This window comes from Daktulosphaira vitifoliae, unplaced genomic scaffold (genome assembly GCF_025091365.1).
Source record: "Daktulosphaira vitifoliae isolate Bord-2020 unplaced genomic scaffold, ASM2509136v1 Scaffold_3, whole genome shotgun sequence".
Taxonomy (NCBI): Eukaryota; Metazoa; Arthropoda; class Insecta; order Hemiptera; family Phylloxeridae; genus Daktulosphaira; species Daktulosphaira vitifoliae.
Window position 1 is genome coordinate 7,276,592 of NW_026099574.1, and position 23,185 is coordinate 7,299,776.

At 26.9% G+C, this 23,185-nt stretch overlaps 1 protein-coding gene and 1 long non-coding RNA gene across 6 annotated transcripts in view; one reads left to right on the top strand and one right to left on the bottom strand.

Annotated features, from left to right (window-relative positions):
* LOC126903052 (synaptic vesicle glycoprotein 2B) overlaps positions 1-22,759 on the bottom strand; it is a 34,733-nt gene extending 11,974 nt beyond the window's left edge. The window contains exons 1-2 of one of the 4 annotated variants that reach the window (XM_050680982.1): positions 8,140-8,442; positions 1,025-1,127 (exon numbers count right to left, since the gene is read on the bottom strand). The gene's annotated coding sequence lies outside the window, so the exon portion shown is untranslated. Of the gene's footprint in view, positions 1-1,024; positions 1,128-8,116; positions 8,443-22,652 lie in introns of those variants that run through there. The other 3 variants (XM_050680988.1, XM_050680985.1, XM_050680986.1) reach the window with 3 other exon arrangements.
* Positions 8,644-16,691, top strand: LOC126903077 (uncharacterized). Of its 2 annotated transcripts, none has more exons than XR_007703410.1 (3): positions 8,644-9,869; positions 16,028-16,139; positions 16,222-16,691. It is a non-coding gene; the product is annotated as an uncharacterized LOC126903077 (long non-coding RNA). The 2 variants fall into 2 exon arrangements; XR_007703411.1 differs by lacking the exon at positions 8,644-9,869 and adding an exon at positions 15,031-15,395.
* Positions 22,760-23,185: the final 426 nt, after the last annotated feature.

Below are 23,185 nucleotides of genomic sequence, written 5' to 3' on the forward strand. Positions count from 1 at the left end.
ATTCTATTGCAAAAACGTTCCCGTCATCGGAATAAAAAAACAGTAAACGCGTTTCCTGCAGTCGGACAACATTATCAGCTATTTTCAAGGCGTTTAATTATTTCACAAATAAAACTACGAATAAGTGAAACATTTTCAGTGCATCAATTCGCGTTTGCATTTGTCAAATGATTTATGCTGATTATATGTTTTCAGTCAAAAAGACGTAAAAAAAAAAAAAAAAAAAAACTGTACTCCGACACAACAAATACGCATCTTGACGTCATTTCATTATAGTCACATATTAGTAATAAAGGAACCAAAACTCAGTCACATAAAATATGCTAAATAGTAATATTTTAAATTCGACGCACGACAAATTTTCTTAAGAGTACTCTTTGAAACAAAACATCTCAATGAGGAGCCACATCGAGTTCAATTATTGTTAACGTAAACAATAGTTTTGACATTAATATAACGAGGCTATCATAAAAACAACAATGTATTACCGACCAAGTAAAAAAAAAAAAAAATCAGACAATTATATACCAAGAAATTATATACACTGCACTGAAACTGAACAGCTAAGATTCCAAGTACGGACCAAGTAAATTTAAAACGAAATAGCATTTAGCTGTAAGCATAAATTCAATAGGTTCTCGATAGAGGAAAAAATCAATGCTAATTGAGATTCTAGCATAGTTGTTCAAGTCTCCAAACGGATAAAACGCAGAAAATTCACAAACAACAGTAAATTTTCCCGTTTTCAGAACAACCAGACACACGCATTAAATATGCAAAACGATAACTATTAAAATCATAACTTGTTTAGAATTTTTTATTAAATTTTAAAATCAGTCATGTTTAATTCCAACGACGCGATACGACTCAATACATTTATTATACAAAATCATATTGATATTGTCCATGAAAATTGTTCGACGCACGCAGAAGAACTAACGTTCTTGATTATAATGAATTCAACAAATTATAATATATTAATTTCACATTGACCTGACGTACGAGAAAGTAACCAATAACTCACAATTTCATATTGCCGCCAAGTATGACTTCTCACTGTGAGGCATATTATTACGGAATGACACTTTGGCTGGTTGAATTCGCAACGACGTGCTCACTCGGTTAATCTGAAAAAAAAAAAACCAAATACCAAAATGTATTTTTTTACGCGCAACGTCTAATTGACAAACATCAAATAAAATTAAGTGCCTCGTACAATCTATTTTATTCAATATACACATACTAACAAAAGAACGAACAGTAGGCACCCTACGGTGGTACAGTAATGAATGTACATATCGTGGAGTTCAATATACGTCGAATTAAGTGTCAAGTCACACTCACATAACAAAAATGTTCTAACCTAGCACGTTTCATTAACATGTATGTAACCATGAATGTGTAGCCTCCTAGCACGTCTGCTATAAATTTATAGCCAACAATTGTAGACATTTCATCAGCAAATAACATCTAGGAACTTGCCAAGCATTTATTTATGACGAATATTGATTGAATTCGTGTATTGATACTTATTTTGATTACTAATAAAAAGTTGAAAAAAAAAAATTCTCTTTAATTTATTTGTGAAGCGAATTATCGAGCAGTAAACACCGCGATATTGTACTAGAGGCCCAGTCTGATGCATGAATAATAATTAATGACACTTAATAACGTAAAGCCAGGTATGGCTAATACAGACATTTATACAGAAATTAATGAGTATATAAAAATACGAAGGACGAGAATTGTTCTCTTCTAATCCTTCATATAATTACTCTAAAAATAATTATACCACAACTATGAGCTGTAGTCGTTTATTTAATTACTACACAATCATTTTCCCAGATTCGAAATCATTTCCTAATGAAAACACTCCTGTTTATCAACGGCTCCATTAATCGGTTAACATATTTTAAGTCCTAGACCCATCAGATATTTTTTAACTGGCTTATTCGGATTCGTCAATTTACTTTAGAACCCCTTAAATGTCTATTTATTGAAGTATACTTATTACAAATTTAAAAACTTCCTTAAAACTCGCCAGTCGGATAGATAATATCATATTCAAACATATAAAAGTATACTGAAAAAACAAATTATAGCAAGTCTTTAATTTAAAAATATATAGAGGTACCTTTGATTAATTAGAGTTAAATAATTAATCATCAATGCGTATAATAGGCAAGCAAAAAAAAAAACGCCATCTTCAATCAAGGATGGACGCAGCTGGATGATTTTTTACTATCCAAGTGATATTAATATTCATCATTAGAGTGGAATAATAGTGCAGAGCACTTTTCACACAAGTTAACAAATATCTATTGTCCGAGAGTAATTAATTATAAAATTAATTGTTTTTACCTTATAGGTAACAAATCCTGGGAAATCCTGAATGAATAAATTTGAGATATGATCAAAGTTTATAATGTTTACTATTGTTAATTATATAATAGAGTTGGTAAATAAATCCCAATGACGAAATTTAATGGCAGTAAATACGATCACTCATTATTTGTCGGGAAATATTCTCTAAAAAAACACAAGTATTGTGTTTTATTTTTTATTAAGAATATTTACTTAATTTTCCAATTAAATTTAAATTACTATACATCTCGTAAATGTTTAGCTATTTAGAAGAATAGATATAGAAAATCACTTGGATGCATCGAGTGTCATCGAAAGAATAATAGGCCGAAAAAAAATTGGATATGGTTGTCATAATTAAGAGCCAAGGAACAAATACACACAGGGTCACGAATGATAAAAAATTATCTTAAAGCTATAAGACAAATACAAATTAGTCAAATAAGATAAATTTCACCACCAAACATACATTATTACAGAATAATAAGGAGAAGAGTAGACGGAGTCTAATAGCATGTCTAATCCTATAATTTATATGTATCTCGTTTAGGCTTTAACGCACAAATTGAAATTCGTTATGTAATTTTGGAGTATGCCAAATTCATAATTAGGATTTTAGAACTTATGTTTACAGTTAAATTGATTTTCAACGTTTACAACTCATTCTAAGACTAAATAATTCCACACTTTGAGGTAGCTAGTGAGTGAATTTTTCTTATGTCAAATGTTTTGCTCAATATATAAAATATCAAGGACAATTTTTTTTTTTTTTGTCAACTTAAAAAAATACCCATTGATTTACAACAATGAACATGATTTTTTACCATTGATTAAAGAAGAACACTATACAGTCTTCCGTATAGTATGAACATAATTATCTTGTTGATCCTCCTCAATGACTAGTACAACATATTAATCTTTTTACAATACTACCTTGTGGACTTAAATCAAATTTAATATTTAGATAATTATCTATTATATAAATATCCGAATGTTGTTATGTATGTGTGTATCAATTAAAAATATAGGAGTATTAGGAAACAGATGGAAAAAATTCTTTCATTTTGCATAATTGCTTTTGAAAAATGTATACAGTAATTGGGAATAACCAAGAAATTAACAGCACTTTCTAAGGCAAATATCAAAAATAAGCTGTAAGAAAATTCGTCACAACTTACTTTAAATACATAGTTTTAACAATAATTCATTGTCGAATGTATTAAAGTACATTGATAACACTGTATCGTATAAAATATTGGATATTACGATAATAATATGGTATATGCAAATTAGGTTAAATCACCATCACTAATACCTTCTTTTTTCATCACTTTATTTTTTTACTTTTAAATTTGTTTTCCTCTTCTATAAAAATAAGTAAGTTAATATTACACTTTAAAAAATAGCCACAATCTTAGATTTTAATTACATGGAGTCACATTTACGATAAGTCACTAATTAATACAAGATACCAACATTTTCACAATAGCTCACCTAATCAATCCTGCTGGATTGTTAGGTAAGGAGTTGAGGGGTGCTAACAGGCCAAGGGGCCTGTTAGCACCCCTCGGAACTTTTTCGAAGTTACGCTAAAGTCAATAAATACTCAATACTATTTTAATTTAGTAAACAATGAACTTTAACAATTGAATAAATTTTATACCTAGATATTTAAAAGGAATGATCAGATGAGAACTTCGTCTTTCTCCCTCACAAAATATAAATACAAAACACAAAAAATATAAATTATATAAAAAATTATATATATATATATCACTTTAAAGTATGTTACGCTTGATTACTTTGATGAATAAATATAAGTCCTCCGAGTATGAACAAGCCCAGACTAACTAACAAAATACAGCAACAAAACGTCAACAAGGCGTTAAAAGACACGCAAACAAGCATACAATTGTACGTCGGTTACTAGGAAATGCGGTTATTTTGACATGTATACAAGTATTCCTATAAACCGTATTAAATTTTACAAATAGAGTAACAATAGTTATAGTGTGACATTAAAATTGCGCATGTGGCTGAATTTAAAGGACGTCCGTTTTACCTGTTAAAAATGAACATACAACGGGTCCAGATTACCCTTCATTTTATTTCCGTTCACTTGTAATTGTCAAAAAATAAAAAATAAAAATACTGCAGCCATTTCCGACTGAACATCACAACAAGTTAGTAAAATTAACTTACAGGGCCAAGGCTTCATCGAGTGATTAAAACACAACGACGAAAATGCTTATCTCATGTTAATACAATTACGCTCCTCAAGAAAAACAAAAATTATATGCTTCTTTACGTAGACGTTATCGAAAATAAAAAAAAAACATTAATGTCTTGTTAGAGCCTTAAGGCTATAAGCCAAGAAATACCAACTCGTTTATAAATTAAACTTTCTTCCGCGTTTCCCATAATTTCAATGTTAATTTAAAATAAATATTAACTTAAAAATTATTAACATAAAAAAATATTTTGATAAACCTGTGTGTTTTTAATAAGATTGACAATAAATAATTTAATGTAATTTTTATAAAGAATCTCACACTTGTTCTAAAATTGCTGTACAAAATATTAACACCATTACTGTAGTATAGTAATGGTACTAAATTGTAAATAAATTGTAGAGAGTACCGATGCTACATTTGAAAAAACTAATACATAAAAAATTGATTAAGACGTTCTTTTAGGCTACCATCTAAATAAGCTACAGATGAATAATATTAACTTAAATATAATAGAAATTGTACCGAGCGTTTGATTTGATTGTACTTCATGCAATATCTTTTAAAGTATAAATCATATCATAATTTTTTCTTTTAAGAAATTAAAAATATTCCATGTTCTATTATAATTATAAAAAAATGGTTTCATCTACCTCTCATCCCTTTAAAATAATATTAAATTAAGATTTTAAATAGAAACACGTGTTTAACTAGTGTAAATATAATAAAATTATATAACTAAACAATGACCGGTCGTCAACAACTTTTAAACTAGTACTTAAGTAGTTTTTAACACTTTACTATAATAATTGGAGGTGAAACGTGGATCTGATTAACGACACACAGGAGGTTTGAGCTATAAAACAAAACCAACAAGCATCGCAAAGATACAAACAAATGACCAAAAACACATCAAGATAAAGTCATCAAGAGTCAAAACAGCTCAAGAAAAAACACCAACTTAACCAAAAAGAACACACCAACAGCCAACACAAAGGAACACGGAAGGAACGTTATATGTAAGTTCTTTTCAAAAAACTCAAGTTAATACAACTTAATAGGGCCTATTTTTTCTTTAATTATAAAATATGTGATACAATTAATTTTAAAAAGTAAAATTAAAATATATTAATGTATTATAGATATTGCATAAGGCATAATAAATCATCTCGTATAAAACTATTCAGGATTCAAGTTTTTATTTTAATTGAAATACATTTTTTTAACTAGTCAAATAGTGTTACTTGTATTTTTTATAATTCATTTTAATTGTATAGTTTGACAATAAAAGACAATAAAACAGAAAATAATAAATAATAAAATTTCAATCCGTAGTAGTCGTATTAGATTAAAAATGTGATTTTTTTAATGTTAATTTTACTTGCGAGCGTTATGTTTTTTTTAAGTCTTTTAATTATCGACCAATGATAACACACAAATGTAATGTTAATTATCATGTAGTGTTCATAGAAAATTTTTTTTCGTTTCCAATTGGTAAATATTACTTTATGTGGCGATTAATTTTAAATGTAAAAATAAACGTTATACTTAGAAAAATGATAAAAATAGCCTTTTATAATGATTGGTATAATATGTATAAATTTTTATTTTATTACATGTCTTAACTTGATTAACTGTAATTATTTTTTAAAATATAATTAATAATAAAAATTCATAGGTTCTAAACGCATTATAGTGTTCTAAAGAATACTAACAACTATGTAATTTTTTTGTATCCAACAAGGTTTTTAATTTTATTGATTTATTTTTTTATAGGAATGTAAATTAATTAATTTCAAAATGTAAAACTTGATCGAATGACATCAAATTCTCATAAAAAAAAAATTATCATAATACTTTAAATAGTCAATGGGTAATGAGAAAAACATTTTTTTTAAGTCAAATTTTTGTATAAAATCAATTATTTAAAAAATGTTCAAATCATGGCTAAATAATTAATAGCAATAAACAATTATAACATATTTGAAATCAGCATCAATAAACTTACTGGAATAAAAAAAATTCATAAACATTTCATGATCAAAATTTTGTTACTGTGTGTTATAAAAAATATTAATTTCATTGATTTTATAAATGAAAATAAATATACCGTTAAGGTAATCCAGAGTGTTTATTGTAAGTATTATTATAAATCAGTAAAATCAAAAATATACGAATGATCATAACAAAATATAATGATTAAAATTTTAGACTTGATACAAGAAATATCAGACTTGGGTTAATAAAGGTGGTACTCGTTCAACAACAGAAATTTTACCAAAGATGGATTGATATAACATTTCATTAAAAGATACCTTTTTTAACGATGGTTAAAACTATTATATTACTAAAATATAGTTATCTTATCATGGTCAACTATCAAAACGTTACAAACGATAAGATATACCACTTAGTTTCAAATCTTATGCAATACTGACTAAATTCCAAAGTCATTGAAATAAGATTTAATAGTAATTAATGATCACACCTATAACATGATTTAATAATAACAACGCTCTATTAATTGAACGTTTATTGAGAAAAATTGACTGAAGAACGTTAATCATATTTATCTTACCGTATTAACAGATGTAGCCGCCAACAAATTCTCCTACTATTCGAAAACAAAAGTTTTTATTTTGTTTTTCAAATAATCTAAACAACCATTTTAGTGCGATTGTCTTGGCGAAAATTGCGACGGTTGATGACAATTTTCAGACAAATACTTAATGAGTTACAGACATATCAACAATTATAAACGATAAGTCGAGTAGAACGCGTAATTATTTTTATTTATTGCGTTCAACCGGTCCAGTTCAACGGAACTAACGATTTTTGAACGATCGTTTATAATAACGAATATATCAACGACATCATTTGCATAGTGACAAATGTAGAAAATAAATAATAACAGCAATCGTTTTTGAAAACAAATGGGGACGGCAAACGAAAAGTGAAAGACGAATGCACCTCGTGGAAATATGAAAACGGTGTTGGTCGATTTCAAAAACATAAAAATTGACATGTAAATTCATTTATGTCTATCGCTCATTTAATGTCAACATAAGCAGAATGTTAATACAATAAAAGAAACACGTGCCATACTACATTTGACCACCGATTTTTATTTCAATATTTTTTTTTACACAACAGGTTGACGGTGCGCTTATATTTGCAAAAGGACACATTAGGGTTATTAGAGGATAGTCGGCTATGGTACGGCAGAAAACAAAAAAGGAGGGAAGGCGAGGGGCGAGTGCTGTAGCCTTGAAACAGCGTCCTTGAGCACGTCAGATATTTGCCCTTGGACCACGACAAGACTACTACTACTACTACTACTACAACAACAACGATGACGACGCCGCCGCCGCCGCGTCCTCCCCGCAGTGGTCACCACCACACAACCAAAATCCCCTGCCGTTTTCTTTTCACTGCTCGTCACGGGCGCAGCGTTAAAAAACCCCCGTAGTTGAACAAACACCAATGATTAACACGCGGCATTACAATTGTTACATATTTACCAGTGCACGACAGCTGAACGTACCTTGTCAGACTGCGAGTCGTCTGCAACAAAAGTGACGATTGATGGTGGCGACGATAAATAAAAAATTTAAACAAGAAAAAATAAACGACACTGGAAGAGTCTAGAGGCTTTTAAAATGTTTTAATAATGTCCTAGGGGCGGTTGACTCGTTCGATGAAAAATTAAGTCATCACTTATCACAGCACAATTATCAAAACTAATAGCATGATGATCGATGTTTTCAATTAAATATTAAAGTAGTACTGTTCAAATAAATAGCGTGTCGTGCGCGAGAACGGGGGTGGTTAGAACAAAACGATTAAACAACACTCGTTCGATCGAATAGTATTCATAAAAAAAAAAAAAACGAGAAAAGTACGGGAACATGCGGCGAAAGTAGCAGACCAACCGATAACGTCACACTGTGGTCGTCGGCTCGTATCACGACACCGACCTGACAGTCCCCACTATTTTTTCGTCGATTAAAAATATTTCCATCATTATTATTATTTCTCTTCTCTCTCCGGTGCGGTCTCTAAACATTCTGTAATCGGTCATTGCTTTTTTTATTTAAGGAATCGCTACCATCGCTGCCGCCGTGTTTTCCCCAACATTTTGTTTTCATAACGTTTTGTCCCCAACGTTGTTATAATAGCGCGAGCTCGTTCTCACGCCGCACCGCCCACCGCAGATAAACAATCCCTCCCCGTGAACAAGTTGGATGCACACGGAGACGAATAAGAATTAAGCTCATTGTTTTTTACAGGCGAAACCATTCGATGTGACGACGCCGACGTGCATCTTTTGCAAGATTTACCATTTCGGAGACGAGTTGCGCCGCACGTTATTTCTCCAGAACAGTTCCCAGTACCGGTGCAAATAACTCGCGCGCATTCGAACAATAAGCAGCCATCGTAAAAATGTATGGCAAATCACCCGCAGTGTGCACCTCTCACAAACTACGTGTAATAACAACAACTGGCAGTCTATAAATAAATATTCCAGTGGTATCATAAGTTGTTTACATTCTTTCGAGTAGTACTTGAGTTTCACTAAAATACAAACACGACGATATTTTTACGTACCGATAAAAACTACATCATTGATTGTGTTATAAAAGTGCTTCGTTAACCATTGAGTAACTTCCGAATGTACTGTTCATGAAATGTTATCTCAAACAAAAAATTACTCAATCGTTAATACCTACATGTTGTGCGTGAGTGGTTTTTAAGTAGTTTTGGATCGGCTTAATATATATTTTCACATAAAAACGTTATCAAAGAAAATTTCCATCCAGTCGGACAAATCGTAACTACACTTAAAAATAGTCGATACATTTTAATAATAGTTTTCAAGATTATGTACAATCGTACTTAATAGCAATAATGTATCAGTGATAAAAGTAACAAATATTTCGAAGAAAGTGGCTGAACATTTTTTTATTTTGTCATTTTTCTCAGTTTTCTCAGTTCGTCATGCGATGTAATTGAGTGTCCTATCGCGATTTACTAATTTTACTATGTGAACTAATATTAAAATTAATAAGCCATGGTGGCATATCTTGTATAATAAAGTCAAGTAATTAACTATTTTTAACAAAAATGAAAGGTTAAAATATTGTGTTAAACCACGTTTATTTTTGGCATAATAAAATTTTCCAAAATATTACAATTATGTTTATCTATAGAAACTTCATGTCCTGGAAATAATCACGTGTTAATGCTACGACTACATTTGAACTGAGGTTTGAGGTAAAAACTATAAGTTTCATTATTTTAATTACTTTTCGTGGGTTGCGGCAATATAACGAAAAACTTAAATCATTTTTTTTTTTTAATAATACCAAAGAATACCATATCAAAGCCTAGTTGTCAACATTTTGTGATTAGATTTTTGTTTTTCATAAAAAAAAACTTCCACTGACTATTGGGTAAGATGTCACAAAGTTTATTTTCATTTGTAAATTAAAATTGGTAAACAATTAGTAGAAATAAATTGCCACGTGATGGCCAAGTGTTTTTGAAGGTATCTGTGCAGTTTTATCACTCTTTTGATAATATTAGAGTTAAATGTAAGAAAAGTGACTCAACTAGCCCCAATCTAATAGGCACAAATCGACACAAAACGTTTAGGAGATCTTACTCAATGTCCCCCCTCCTTAATAATATTTCTGTATAAATTAACATCTAACTTTCATGATTTCTGGTGGAAGGCTGTGACGGAATTAAAGAGGGCTACGGACCCTATTTATTTGCGCCCAGTCTCCTCTAGTCGATTCTTATTGTTAGTAATTCATCTTAAACGTTCCCTTTGAACAATTGCGCCTGTGGTAAAGAGGATGGCATAATGCGTAATCCAGTAGAACTGAATTGAACCTCGACGCGTTTCGGACTGAGCTAAGTAGGCCGCCTAAAATAATTTCAATATAACCTTACACCAAATGATGATTTTTTTCGAAAACATTTTTTAACTGCAACCTCATAATCATGATAAATTTTACAAATGGCAACACAAATAATAATTTTATTTATATTTTAAAAAGAACTCAAATGAATGCCAAGTTGGAATAAATTAAAAAAGTTAAATTTGAAATCTCTGCTACTGCGTAGATTTCAAATATCACGAGAAATAAAACAATTGTTCGATTTGATAAATAAAATGTTTTTTTTTTTTTGAGAAAAAAATCATTTTAGTACAATACAATAATTTTGTATGTATTTATAGAGTGTTCAGTATGTAACGAAACGGGCATCGGTTCTTATCGTATGTAACAACTAACCAGTTTCCTCACTTACTGAACACTCTGTACACATACTAAATGTTAATTCAAAGTAATTAATTTTTTTATTGCCCAATAGCCTATGATTCTGGGTGTATTAAAAAAAAAACACAAATTGCAGTTAAATTATAGAGCAGTTGGGGATGGCGTTTAAGTGAATTGCATAACTATCTACCTTTTAATAGTTGTATTGCTACATAATTGTTTCTGAAATTCATACCAAGGCAACCTGGTAATCAATGTCAATGGGGTGGCTTTTAAAATTATAAACAAATTACAAAATATTCAACACTGTGGAGGGTTTTCTAAGAGGAAGGAGAGCACACCTAATATATGTAACGGTGGTGGTTGTGTTGATGAGTGTTTATTTCTCGGTCGTTTGACCTTGACTACAAATTCAATTCATCCTGTTATCGCTACCGTTTAACCTATACAATATACCAAGTACTCGAATATATTCCGTAAAATCGTATACTCTATTAGAAGACATTTGAATGTTACATAATTCTTCCACGTATAAATTTATATATTTTGTGGTAAATAAAAAAGAGTTATACAACCGTGGCGAGATTCATAATCAAAAGCAGTCTTTCCGAATTTTATCTACAAGGTCGGAAACAAAAAATTACAAATTATAATTCTATTTTAAAAACCTATTAAATTTTTGCATCAAGATCGCTTTTAGCATTTTAACCTCTAGTGGATAAATTTACAAATGTTTCATTCTAACCAAAAAAATATACCCAACGCGATCATTTTATTAATCCATCTGAATGTCTCACCTCCTTAGAAATATTTCTACATAAATTAACATGTAGTTTTTGAGAGGGCTGCGACAGAATTAAGAAAGTTAAGACCCCCTCAGATTGCTCGAGTCTTGTTTTAACACCGTAAATTAAATTCCTTATAGACAATCTGGCCCGGCTATAGAGCACAACATAAGAAGTGAACATCATCGATATTACTTGAAATTTAACTCTATCGCCAAAGTTAAGTGAATTTGTTAATTTGTTATGCATTACATAAATGACAAAATTTAAAACAATAATTTTGACAATTAAATGTGATACGGAGATATTTAATTATTCTATTCAGTTACAGAGTATTTTCGGGTTTTTGAACTTAAATTCAATTAATTATGATTTTTTTTTTATTCGATATCGCTTAAACAATTAAAATTCATGTGAATTAATTAAAATTATATATTCAGATATTAGAATTCAATTGTTCTAATAAATTTATTAGTTTTGAAATTTAATAAATCCTTATTTGTTCGATAATTAGACGAATTTTCCTTTGGCTGTAGTGTTATAAATAATCTGGTATTCTGAATTTATATCTTTAAAATTGCATTAATATTTTGAAACTCGTTACTGGGATATTAGAACGTCATAGGTTTAAACTAGGGATATGTATGGGTATTAAAATTAATAGTGAGTGTGTATATGTCCCTTTACCTCTACCAGTCGCAATATATAATAATACAAACTCAAAAGTAATAAGTCGTCCATGTGTTTATTTACAGGATGTTCCTAAACGGTTACTGTCACAGCACACATTGTTATTATGGATTTTACGGTGAAGGTTTATTACTAACGATCTTAAACTTACAATAATCATAAGTCATTTATATTACTAAGTCAAATTGAGTTTATAGTGTCGAAAGTTATGTAAATATTTAAGTGTAGTTTGTACTATATAAATCTTCTTATATAATCATTATGATAATCTTTCCCATTTTGACATAAATGATATTCCATCATTTAATATTAATGAATAGAATCTAATAAAATGTAATTATTGTAGTTTATTGAATTAAATGTCACTAAAAGGAATATAATACTGATAATATAATTTAAATAAAAAGCTTTAATTTCGCATGGCTCCTTTTCTTTATAATTTTATTTTATTTCAATGCCAAAATCAAAATGACCTTGTCTAGCAAGTTTAATTTGAAGAACCATTTGAATTATCATTTGGTATCAATATTTCCCTAGGGATAATTTATGTAAGAGTTTTAATGCACCCTGTAACTCTATTGTCGCGATGATAGGGCCGCCATTTAACAAATCTTTGTACACCGTCGATACGTTTGTATTAAGTTATAATAACCAATGATTGCCTATTGTGTAGCTTTCTTTGGGTTACCATCACACATGCTATAGAGCGATTTAAGTTCTTAAATTATTACGACGGATACGCTATTTTTTTTTCTGGGTCATTTATATGTTTTTATTTTGTACTGATCCAGATAATACTAAAGTATGTGATAATAATGCATAAAATTAATGGCTTTTGTTTATGCTATTGTGATTCAATATAACGCTGTTATTTTTCGATAAATTATCATAATTATTAAATGACAAACACTTAATTAAAGTAAATTTACTTACTTAATTTTTTTAAAATAAAATAAGCAAGTAAATTAAGTATTTGTCATTTAGTAATTATGATAAGTTAACAAAAATTAATAATAAACTCTTTAGCTAAAAAAATAATAAAATATAGGTCCCATTTATAAAATTCTTTAATTTCTAGATAACGACTAGTTTAGTTATACTTGTTCTATAATTTAACGATCAAATTTAGAGCACAAACTAATTGACAATATTTTGTGACTTAATATTCATACAGTCTGTGTTTAAAGTACCCACATATTTACTTGATACGAATATTTTATAAAATCTTATTAGATAACTGTTATTGCAATTACAAATTAATTGCTTATTAGTAATAAGTCAAAAATTATAAAAATAAACAATATCCTGGGCTAAATTTGTCTTTTTTGTCAAGAGTCAGTTAACAAGTTTAAGGAAGAGTTTTCCTTTCAAATTTTTATCACATAGGTTTAAAAACTAGGAGCCTAAGCCAATTATAAACATGAAGTTTTCAACGCTACCTTTTGTGGTAACAAGAAGAAAGCGGTTGAAGTGAGATAGATTCATCCAGTAAAAATGATTACATAGTGAAAATACATTTTATTTTTGATCTGAAGGGGGTAATAAAAATTTTTCTCATGTAAATCCCCCCAAAAAACAGAGGCCTGGGCATGTGATCGTGCCGACTCGCTACAGCTTTGCGGTGGCATTGAATCTAAGTCACAAAACGTGGCTACTTTTGATTACTTAAAAATATTACCCAGTGATATCAATGTAATACCTAGTAATGGCAATATTGACTTAAGTATCGATATTTAAATCACATATCGATGTTACAAAAAAAAAAAAAGTAAGTCGTAAATCAAAATATACATTTTAAAGTGTTCCAATTACAATGGTTTAGTACAATTAGCCATATCGTCAAAAAATACTGAAAAAAGTTATTTTTTTCTAAGTACTAAAAAATAATTTTTGTGTATGATACATGTCATAAAAAAATTGTGCACAATGATAATAATATATCAATAGGCGTGCTTACTAATCGGGAATAATATTCCCGATTGTATAAAAAATTACATCACTCCAAAAAAAGAAGTATTGTACAAAAAAAAAAGTAAAGTCAATTTTACAAACAGGAATATGCTATTCATTGTGGTTCTTGTCGTCTCTTGGCCAGTTCGCCCCTGCGAATGTAATCTAATCAAAATATTCTTTCTACGGTAACATATATATTTAAAAATCATATTTTGATTACATTTTGTCTTAACTATATCGATAGTGTTCAAGAAAAACTGTTCAAGTAAACTAAGTATAAACATTTTTAACATGGGCAATTTTTCTTCCGAGCACCACCAATATGTGTAAAATTTTTTGTTGTATAAATAATTGTCTAATACGAATTAAACAAAACATACTTGAATAGAGCCTTCCCCTTGATTAATGAAAATAAGTGCATGACTACATTTGAATTGTGAATATTACTTAGTAATTGTACTTATTTTAAATATTGTGCACTCTTATTATTTCTTATCTCTAGATGATGTAAGTGTAATAACGTACTGCATTATTACATTCGTTAAAATTAAATGTTATATTTACTATTAAATGTGTAGTAGTAATTTAATTTATTAACGAATTTTCAAATATAAACTTGATAAAAAAATGAAAAGCTAAAATAAAAATTTTAGAGAATTTTATATTTTACTTATTTGATAATTAATTTGACGCTAATATATTTATCTTTGATAAATACTTATCCGATACAGAATATGTTTTATCTAATACGATGAATATTGAATGATTTTATCATTATAAAAAAATCTATATATTTTACATATCGTTGCCATTCCTAGCAACACCGTATATAGTTTAATCAACTAACTAAATATAGTTTGTGATTTTTCTAATCTATCCTAAACCTTATAACTTCAATTTAAAACGAATCTGTCAAGTGTAAATCCTAAAGTCGTTACTTTACTGTATGTTTATTCTACATTTTTCATATACTTCTTTAATTTGCGAGTAAAACTAAAATTGATAAATTATATTGAATTTTTTATTTGATGCAATTTAATAACATTTTGTCATGAAGCGTTCAACATCATTCAATCTATCATCCGGTAAACTGTTGTATATTCTCCATTTTAAGTGTGAACTTTTCTTTCTTGTAGAAACTATTTTAATAACTTTTACATTATATCTGAGCTATTGTTTTATAATATTATATCATTTTTATTACGTTCATAAATGAAGCACTTCAGGTACTCTTTAAGTCTATCTAAGTATACTGCAAGTAGATAAAAAGATGATACATAATAAATATTAACATTTTTTTGGGTATAATAACTTTAAAGTATGATTTAAGTATAAATAACTTGAAGTATTGTTTACTATTGATATATAAAATTAATGTATTAACTTAAATAAATTTATTTGATACTTCAGGATATTTCAAATATAATGATTTTTTTGTAAAAAAATTAATTTTAATCCAGAAAAATATAAGACTTTAATTTACATTTACAATACATTTCATTTAAACTACAATTTTTATTCATAATGTAATAATAGGTCTAGTCAATAATTTTCTTAAAAATATTTTTTAATAAAATCAAGATCATTTACTTTAGAATTGACACAGTTATAAAATTTGAAAGTTAAAATGAAGAATATTTTTATTTTACCAACTCTTTACATACAATTGTACCTACTAATATTACATATATTAAATTGAATTGTTATTTTTATATAGGCTCACCAAAATATAATGAAGAATATCTACATTACCAGACAGATAAATTCTGTATTTTACCTACAAATTTGATAGCGAGGTCTGTTAATTATTATGGATATTGTTATTAAATGTATGTGATTACCATATAAATTACAATTTTTCTATTATTATATATTTAAAATATTCATACTTGTAATATTAATTTAACTTAGCAAAAACAAATGAAAATATATGAAGGTTACCTACTGATATGATCAATTAGTAAATGACAAACAATCTCATAATCAGTCAATGGTAGATTTAGCTTCTTTAAATTGTATAGGTAATTAACATTATTGTTAACATTTTATTTTTAAAGATTTTAATATTTAATTTGTTATAGTTGTTGACATTTTTTCTGTATTAAGTAATAATAACTATATTCCAACTTTAAGTAGTCAATAAATAATAATTTTTTGTAAATAACTTTATCATTTTTTATTAGTTTAAATTTATTTACTATTAATCATAATTTTGGTTTTCTTAATGTTATTCATACAATTTGTAAAATTTTTATGTGCATAGATTATCTTTATAAAGAGGTAAACAAATAAAAGATAGTGCATTATTTATATCTTCTAAGATGGATGAATATTACATATTACTAATATCTTCAATTATTATTATTAGAATATAATCAATATTTTAAGATACAAAATAATGAGTAATTTCTTATTCTTAAACCAATTTTTGCATTTTTTATGAATCATTAATTAAATCAAAAAAATTTACTCTTAGCTGTTAAAAATGCTTATAGTTGAGTTTTTTTATAAGCTATATTTTATGTATTGAAAATATTTTTATAAGCTGTAAGTTATATTTGTAACTTACTTATATTAAGAAAATTATATTCTCAAAAAATTGATTGATTTTGAAAAGTAAAATAAATTAATATTATTGTGTTTTTCAAAAAAAAGCTTGATTTTTGTTGTTACAAAAACAAAATTTAGCATTCTAAAATAATTTGATACATCATTGGTAGTTTAACTTTGAGACAGGTATAAAATATTTTATTCTATATGAAAAAATTAAGACAGAATTTTTTATTTAAATTTGAAGAAAAAAAAGAATGATTAAAAAAAAATATTGAATATAAGTTTACAAATGAAGCAATGCAATACATAATAATATTTGTGTAGTTCCTTCAACTACCTATTTCACGTTAATATTCTAAATTACTTTGTGTATAATATAAAAAAATAAAAATTTATGCTTTATACTTTGTACATAATTTAATGTGTTACTATCATAATCTTATTAATTATCACTTGATTGTATCATCAATTATAATTTAAAAATGTACGTATGGTATAGTCAATATATATTTAACAGATTTACTGTATAATTATTAAATTATTTTATAGGGTGATTCTTTTGTCACTAGCCATTCAAAAATTCTCTTCATATAAAAATTTTGTTTTTGTTAGGTATATGTTTGTCCTTTATACCTTAAAAAGTGTGAAATTTATTTTTTAAAATAGCAACATAAATTGTTAATTAGCTTATAATAAAAATTATATAATTAATAAATGACTTTTCAATAGTAACTTTTGAATCAATATTTCAGATGTTGTTAAGATTTTTATATATAGATGAGAGGAGGAGTGTGGATAAAGTAATACTTCTATTCTCCCAACAGTTGTGACCCTGATTTAGAGATCCTTAGCAATAATATACAATTGAGTATCTAGAATTTATTGTAAGCAAGGGGCTCTTCATATTGTATTTAAGCCATGTAATTCTATTAGTTTCTTATTACATACGTGTTTAAGTTGGTCCTAGGAGTCTAGACCCTCTCTGAAATAATTCAAAATTATACTATAGCTATGAATTTAAAGTTGACAGTATAACAGGAAGATTAAACAATTTTTGTTTAGATGAACTGCCCCGAAATAAAATCTATATTGAGTACCTGTTTCTAGGATATTTAAGCCTGAACTCTTCTCGTAAATATGCACTGCATTGCGATATAGTTTAATGTCAAACTTGAGAAAAAAAACCTTTAATGGATCAAATATTTGATAACTAGTTCTTCATATTTCATATGATATTGCACGAAATTGATTATAAAATGTAAAATAACTAACAAAGTTGAAATAATAATCACACTGGAATTCATAATAAAAAAAGATTTTTTAACAAACAGCGTTGTATTTAGAAATTTGTAATCAGAGTATTTAGACTGAGTTCCCGCTCTAACTGTGCAGAAAATAGAGGAACCATTCAGAAAGTGTTTTATTATTATGAAGTAGAGCATCAGTGTGTTTTAAACATTTTACTCGGGGAAATATGATTTATTTTTCTAAAAATATTTTACTTATGACTTAAATAAATTATGTAAAAAAAAAGTAATAAACAAAAAAAAATTTTTAGGATTATACCATCATAAATATGTGCTCCATATAATATCGGTTGATATAAGTATAGGAAAGGTGATCACAACGTTCTGTCCTTAGAGTCAAGTAGAGTTCTAGTTAGACACTCTTGAAATTTTAAAGATGAAAAACAGCAGAATTTGAAAAAAAATCTTTAAATTTCTATAATTATCTATAATCATATATCATATCTATATCATATCATATATCATATCTATAATTATACATAATATTTATCATAAATAAGGCTAGAAATTTAAAAATCGCTTAATACAAGATCAATTTTTAACTGACAAAAAAACTGATCTGCCAAAAAGCATTTAGAAATCACATGTATTATTCATCACAAAGCTCTGCAGTACTCTATAGAATAGAAATTTGGGGAAACTCTTATTTCTTTATTCATATTTAAATGAATTCGTTTACCAAAGCCAATTGAAAATTTATTTATTAAAAACTTTCATGCTAGTTATCGTCATACGTCACTCAAGCAAAATTTGTAGTCACTGTTGTCGTAAATAGTTTGTGAAACAATAGTGATAATCCATACGATCATTGTTTTTTTTACGTATTATAGAACAGTGTTGTTTTGGGTGGTATACAACGTATACCTTTCAACATTTGTTTAATTAACGTAAACCATAGAGAAATAATAATTCTGTTCTATTAATACTGAAAGATATACGCTTACAAATCAGCGTATACCCTAAAATAAAAAAAATTTTTTACAAAAACACCTTTGTGTTAATTTAAAAATTATTGTGGTGTGACCGCGGTTAGTTATAGAGGATACAATTTTTATTGTGATTAAATACACACAACTAGGTTGTCACAAAATTAAAAATATGTAGGGTGATAAAAATTTTGTTTTTTTTAATTATTACTTTTTAAGTTCTAAATATTTAATATAAATATTTGTATTAAGTATTTATTATCTAGATCACTTGTAAACAAGTGTTTTTTAAATTTTTTAAACCAGGTGTGCGATTATTGACAATCTTGTAATTAACTATAACCTAAGATAAGAAATAAAATCTAGCACACATTGTTTAATTTTTTATATGTATTAAATAAAATTAGAAATTACTATGAAGCTATTTTAAAAATCAAATGTATAGCCTGTAATAATAACAGTAGTTGTCCATTTCTATACATTTTTCAAAAGAGTAAAAACAAAAGTTTAAATTTTTATCTCTTTCATCATAAAACAAAAATAGACACTATAATTTTAGTAATAATAATATATTTTTTATCGAATACTTGATATTACTGATATCAATATAGTATTGAGTAGTATTACAATACTTGATACTACTGCCAATGAGTTATCAAACCATAGAATGGAGTTCAAAAAAATGTATTACTACCATTCTTTCCATGTATCCTTCAAAATATAATTTAAAAATAAATGAAAAGGAAAACTTTATTTGGGATCTATTAAAGAAGTTTACTAAAGATGGGTATGATCAACCCTTAAATACACTAGAGGAATTTTTTAACTAAATTAAGTAAAATGTTGAGGTCATGTAGTAACAAATTAAACATTTTCTAGAGATCGGCGAAATTTTAAATGTTTTTTTCAACCGGAATTGTTTTTTTTTTAAACCAGACAGTGTGCTTTAAGATTAAATAAAGATAAATATCAGTATAAAAAAACCAAATGAACATAATTAAGAAAGTCTATAGACAATCCAACAGTTTATTGATTTATAAATGGTTGTCATAATTATTAAAAGTTTCTAATTGTAACTATACCTTAAAAGGTAAACCATGCATAATAGTATTTTTTACATATATCACATTAGTTATAGTGTACACATAATTATCTGAATTTGAATTTGTATTATTCATTTTTTTGTGTCTTAAATAGAAAAATCTTAAGTATTATTTTACAGCAATGTGTTGACAATTAAACAATCAAAACATTTAATTTAACTCTCTTTACACTTAATTTTACATACTACAAATTATTCATACCATATTAAAACGTATAAGATATGAAGGGCATTAACGAAAACATTTTTGAGTATTTATACATCATTAGGTATAACTCATAGTGTACATTTTTATTCTAGCTATGATAAAACATAAAGGTTATAAATTTTGGCTAACTGGAAATTTTAATATGTTCAAAACTATACTCAACAATATTTATAATTAAAGAAAATTAATTAAGAAGATTGATACTAAAAAAACTCTAATGATAAAAATCAATTTCCAGCACATTAATTACGATAATTTGAATTTAAATTGTATCTAATCTACCATTTGGGGTGTTAACCTATATTTTTAATTTAACCTTTGCGCTTATTTACAAGTAATCTTCATTTCATTTTCTTTACATTTACAAAATATTGAAGTATAATTATTATATATAATAATTTTTTGATTTTTCATCAAGATCTACATCAATGTAGAAAGAGGTATGTCATGCTAGCTTACTAAGTAAACTGGGCAACACAAATGTCACACATTAAAAATTCATAAAATAAATCCTAAATGGTTTACTTATGATTTTGTAAAATTTACTAAAATTTTGTTCTTTCATTCCTGAATTATACTATACTATAAGTTATACTTGTGACAAATTCTGATACTATTAAAATTGTAGTTTAAAAGAGCTTACCTCCTCTTACTTTGATATAGATGCCTCCAAAAACCAAGAAAAATTATTAGATAATAATAAAATAGGGAGTGGGAACTTAAATTAAATGGTCCCTTACAAAAATTTTATTGAAATAGCCCCTATGATTTTCGCAGTAAAAAATTCTTTAATATTTTAAACAATTAATTTAATAAAATAAAAATTTAAAGATATATTACAAAAAGTAGCATTACCACTGCGATAACAATTAGTTCGCTTACAAAAGGTTGTTTGTTGAAAAAAATTTAAATATATTTCATTGTATTTGGTCGGTGACTAATTAAATTAAGTGTCTAATAAGCCACTGTTATATTTAATACTTAAAATCAAGTGTTTCATTTCGTGATAAATATGTTCTAGACAAGCTGAGATGTATTAATCCATTAAAAAGACTGAGATTTTTGTAGAATTAACAGATGGTTAAACCAACTATTGTACAAATAATCAATTGTAATAAACATTATAACTATTAACGTTAGGGCCATTTGACATTTCTATTATATCACTTAAGTTAACTTATGATGCTCTAATGCTATACGTGATTTTTGTTAAGAGTAATAATTTATAATTATTATAAACCGTTATTCAATGTGTTGAAGTTATTACAGATAAAACAGAATTGTTTCGTTAGATCTATTATTATGTATATTTATTAACAACAATATTATAAATCATTATAAAAAAAATTACTAACATATCATAAAGTAAATTATAATTTGAATTTACTAAAATTTGTCCGATGATTGTCGTACATACTTATCACCGTTCAAGTTAGCGAATTATAGTATTAAGAGTTCAATAACATCAATTATACATTGTACTTGACACATACAAAAGGCCTATATATATTTATGGTACAATGGTCTATAATGTATTCTAAATATCATACCTGTAATAAGTAGTAGGTAAACTGTAAGAAAAATTGGAGAAAAATAATAATTTATCACATTTTAACTTCAAAGAAATATTATATGTTTAGACAATTTATTATTCTTATATTTTGTATATATTTTTTATAAAATTAGTGACATATGTATATATATATATTAATGATTTACTTAATATTCATTAGGTGACTCATTTATCACGAAACCACTTAATTAGTCAAAAAATAAATATAATATTGACAGTTTTTTTTTTACTTTCTTTTAAGTTTTTCTAAATTTACAATCATGAAGTATTATTTACGATCTTATACATTATAATGATGCCAATTTTATTTGTTCATTACATATGTTTCTCATATAATTTTATTTTTGCTATACTGAAAAATTTACAAAATTGGACAATTACCGTTTTTTTCATTTACCCTTTAGTTAATTTTTATACGTTTTTATTAAAAAATGTTGACAACCTCTTAAGGTATAAAGGATAAACAATAAAAAAAATACTTCATAATTGATAAATTTAGACCAAACCTTAAATGAATTAGAACAGTCACTAGGTTTGGGACAAATTAATAGCAAAAATTTGTTAAATTAACCTAAGTGATATTAATTATACCTTTGATTGAAAAATTTGTACTGAAAACTCATTGAAATTAAAGTAGCAAGATTAAACGAATTAAATCAATGATTTTACTTACCAACTTTTAGATAACAACAACTATATAAAGATACTTCCCCAATTGTACTTTGAAAAATTTACTCCAAAACAACTTAAAAGAAAGAGTATTTTTATTATTTTTGAATTTGATAAACAAGTCATTTTATTTGATACGAACACTCGTTTCAGTGCTTAGTGGAAACAAACGACATGTTACTAAAATATTGATTAATCGGTAAGCAACAAATAATCTTTGTACTTGAAGTTCAAAAGCCATCGTGATATGAACAACGTTAAAATATGATATGTTTTAACTTGTGCTTAAATTTGTAATTTATTTATTCCTAGGTATAACTAGTATTAGTTAATATGGCTGATCCCTTTGAAAAATTATCATTAAATACTTCAAAATTATTGTTTACAAATTAATTTTATCTATTATTTACTCATTTATTTTTCTAGGATAATAATTTCAATAAGCTCAAGAAAAAAATATTTTTATTTGAACATTTACAATAATTTATGCAAACAAGTTGTAGATATCTTAACACTAACCGAGGCCAACGCCGTTAG